The sequence below is a fragment of the Chinchilla lanigera genome, unplaced genomic scaffold (assembly GCF_000276665.1).
Source record: "Chinchilla lanigera isolate Chin_1 unplaced genomic scaffold, ChiLan1.0 scaffold00913, whole genome shotgun sequence".
Taxonomy (NCBI): Eukaryota; Metazoa; Chordata; class Mammalia; order Rodentia; family Chinchillidae; genus Chinchilla; species Chinchilla lanigera.
In genome coordinates, this window is record NW_004956314.1 from 1 (window position 1) to 4,085 (window position 4,085).

The 4,085-nt window shown below is 52.0% G+C and overlaps 1 pseudogene; it reads right to left on the reverse strand.

The window, feature by feature from the left end:
• Positions 1-520: 520 nt before the first annotated feature.
• LOC102017088 lies at positions 521-1,942 on the reverse strand (annotated as a pseudogene).
• Between the last annotated feature and the right edge of the window lie 2,143 nt (positions 1,943-4,085).

Sequence of the window (4,085 nt, forward strand, 5' to 3'; positions counted from 1 at the left end):
ATTAAAAGCATCATACCACAGCAACATACACATACCCATGTTGATAGTGGCACAGTTTGTAATAGCTAAATCTTGGGAGCAGCCCAAATGCCCACCAACCAATGAATGAACACATTCAAAAGATGTGTTCTTAAAAGTATAATGAAGGACTACTCAGCCATAAAGAAAGATAAAATTGAGACATTTATTCAAAAATCATCTTGAGACCATAATCATAGGGAAATAGGGCCAGGGATATAGCACAGTGCTATAAGCGCATGCCTGGCAAGTGCAAGGTCCTGAGTTCAACTCCTGGTACCACAAAAAAATTACATAAATGAAAAGAAGTGCTTGTAACACAATCATAGGGAAATAAACTCAGACACACATGTGTAAATATCACATTATCTCTCTGGTGTGAGAAACTGACAATGTAAATAAGAACACCAATGTACAGTAGACATTGTGAAAAAGGAAGAAACTGTTCAAAAGGAAACGGGGCAACAGGGAGAGGAGAGGGGAGAAGGGAGAGGGGAGGAAAGGAAGGGAATGGAAAAAATGAGAAAAGAAGGGTAAAAGGAAAACCGAGCTTTGTGAGACCAGGGAGGGGAAGGGGCTTTGAAAAGAAGGGATGGCAATGGGGCTGGGGGAAGAGGAATCAAGATATATCACGTACAGACACAAATTGTACGAATCAACTTAAATTTTAACAAAAAAAATCAACCGAGCTTAGGCTTTCATGAAAGCAGAGTTCCCTTCTAAGAGCAGCTCCTTCCCACGCGCCTGTGCTGGAGCAGGTTGGCACAGTCGCTGAACGCGCGACGGATGCTCTCGCTGTCCATAGCACACGTGAACTGAGGGTAGCAGGGGCGGTCCTCGCCGCCACAAGCAAGGCTGACGCTCAGAAACTTGTCGCGGATGAAGTACTTGGCCCGGGTCACGCGTGGGTCCTCTCCGGGCTCGGGACTCGCGTCAGCAGGAGTCGCGTAGTGAGCAAACTCCGGAAAGTGGTCCTCAATCTTCGATTTGCCGGCAAGGACCTTCTCAGCCAGCAGATCCTGCTTGTTGAGGAACAGCAGCACGGGGCAGGAGCCGGGGCACCTGCTGCAGAGGACCCTGAAGGAGTTCAGCGCCTCCTGCAGCCTGTTGGTCTGCCTGAAGCTCTGGTCGTAGCTGCTGCTGTCCACCACGAAGACCACGGCAGACAAGTCGTCCAGGCACTCGGCCCACACACGGCGGATGTAGTAGAGCCCGTCGGGGTAGAACATGTGGAAGCTGACTTCGTCCACTTGGAACTTGGTCTCGAGGAGGCCAGGGACGTGGACGCGGCAGCGAAGGAGATCCTGGCAGCTCGGCTCGTAGTGGGGCTGCGCGATGGCGTCAATCCTGTCCAGAAAGTAGCGCGAGCAGTCGATCAGCCCGCACTGCGCGCCGCGCTCGTAGCAGGCGCGCACGCCCGCGTCCTCCCACAGCGCCCGGGCGTGCGCGAAGAACTCGGGCGGGAAGCCGAAGTCCCGCGCGCCTCTCGCGCTCAGGACGTAGTCCACGCTGAGCTGGTTCTCGGGCTCGGCCAGCGCGGCGGCGCGGGGCGGCAGGCTGCTCATTGCCGCCAGCACGGTTTCGATCGCGTCCTTCAGGCTGTTTCTGATGTTCTGCACTTGCGCGGCCCGCTCCCGCTCCCCGTCGAACCCCTTCCCGTGCAGCATCTTCGCCTGCTTGAACACGGTGCTTTTGCCGGCCTCGTCCTGGCCCAGCAGCAGCAGGCGGTGCGTGGCGTGGTAGACGCGCTCGTCCTCCTTCAGCCGTCTGTGGATCTTCCTGCTGGCCTCGTGCTGCGCCTTCTCCGCGCTCTCGCGAGGCTCTCTCACGCAGCTCCCGAGCGAGCTCATGGCGAGGCAGCCGGCCGGGCCGGGGCGCGCAGGTCGGGACGCGAGGGGGCCGCGCTGTGGGCCGAGCTGACCGCGCCGCCGGGCGGAGAGCAGGACGCCTGCAGCTGCTCGCCCGCTCCTGTGCCTCCTGGTGCCTGAGCCGGGGGTGGTCACTCCGACACCTTTGGGTCCTGGCTGGCGGAGGCCGCGATGGGTATAAAAGGGAGAGGTGGGTGGAGCAGAGGGCGGACGAGGGGCGAGGCGTGTGTCCTCCTTCCCCCCGGGCGGTTTCGGAATGGAGGCTCTCAGACTACGCCCAGCCCCGACCGGGAAGTGCTGGAAGCCTCCCCGCCCCTTGATGCGATGCGCGCCCCAGGGAGAAGAAGACCGCAGTGATGACACCCCCCACCCCGCACTGGAAGCAAATGCTCCAGCCCCGGACCATCCCTTCGCCTTTTTTTTTTTTGTTTTGAGACAAGGTCTGGCCAGGTAGCTCAGGCTGACCTTGAACTCACTGTGTAACCCTGCTTGGCCTGGATCTCTAGGAATCCTCCTGCCCCAGTCTCCCAAGTCCTTTGCCCGTTTTTAGTTAAGCCATTCTCGTGAGGTCTCGTTTTTCTGTCCATCTGTAAATATTTTGAGGGCTGTTGACTTGTACTGACTTAAATTCCTGTATTTTGAACGTTAATGCCTATCGAACAGTAGATGATTTGCCAGTGCTTCTTCTCTCATGGTGAGAGCTGCCTTTTCATTCAGTTGTTTCCTTCGCTGAGTGGAAAGTTTTTATTTTGATGCAGTGCCACGTGTTTCCTTTTACTTTTGCTGCTTGCCCGTGCTTTGGTGTCACAACCAAAACCCTGTTGCCAAGTCCAGTGTTGAGGGAGGGTTCCCACTGTTTTCTGCCAGGTGTTTTAAGGTTTGGGGCCTAAGGATGTTCCAGGTTTTAATCCACTTCGGGTTGATTTTTGGGTATGGTGTAACATAAAGATCCAATTCATTTTTGTTTTTTCTACGTGTATATCCAGTTTTACCAACACCATTTCTTGAAAAGATCATCCTTCTCCCATTGTGTATTGTTGGTGCCTTGACCAAGGATTAGTTGTTCAGATAAGAGTGGGTTTATTTCTGGGATGGTTGTTCTGTTGCACTGATCAGTGTGTGTCTTCTTATGCAGCATGATAATGTTTTGATTGCAGAAGCTTTGTAATGCAGTTTAAAATCGGGAGTGTTAGACCTCCAGCTTTATTCTTGCTCAGCATTCCTTCAGCTATTTGAAATCTTCAGTGGTTCCATGCAAATCTTACAGCTTTCATGTTTTCACGTAGAAAATGCTATTGGAAGGTTGAGAAATTGCACTGAACCTGCAGACTCTTTCGGCTTGTATGGGTATTTTGACAACACTGATTCTTCTGATCTGTGAATGTGGACAGCTGTTTATGTTTTGTTTTATTTTTTTTTTTTTTCTTTTGGTTTTTCTCCGGTACCAGGAACCGAACTCACGACCTTGCGCTTGCCAGGCAGGTGCTTTTGCCGCTGAGCTAAATCCCCAGCCCCCTGTTTATGTTTTGGATCTCACTGTTTTTAGCGTGCACATCTTTTCAATTCTTGGTTATGTTTATTCCTAAGAAGTTTTTCTTTTTGATGCTGTACTAAGTGGGATTTTCTTTAATGGCTTTTGGATGGTACATTGTTAGCGTGTAGCAGTGCAGCTAGTTTTTGTATGTTGATTTGTATCCTGCAGCTTTACTGACATTGTTTGCTAGTTACGTTTCTCAGTACAGTCTCTAGGGTTTTCTGTGTATAAGATCATGTTATCTGCAAACAGAAGTAACTTTCCTTACTTCTTTCTGGTGTAGAGGCCTCGTATCTCTTCTTCCCGTCTACTTTTTCTGACTAGGGCTGTCAGTACCCTACGCTGACTAGCAGTGGTGTACTAGTCCGTTTCCCGTGGCTGGAACAAGATCCCCGACATGCACAGTTTAAGCAGGCTCACAGTTCCAGACCACTCGGTTAGCTGGTTCTGGCACATACGGTACGGCCAAAGGGCCTGACAGGGCAAAGCTGCTGAACCCAGGGCAGCCAGGAACCAGAGAGTGGGAGAAGGAAGTTGGAGAGGCACACAAGAATGTATGCACTCTCTCACTTCATCACCCCTGGGACCCTCCTTCTCTAGTCTGACCCCGCCTTCCAAAGCACAGGAGGTTTGAACTGAAGGGCCTAGAAGATAGCTCAGCAGCA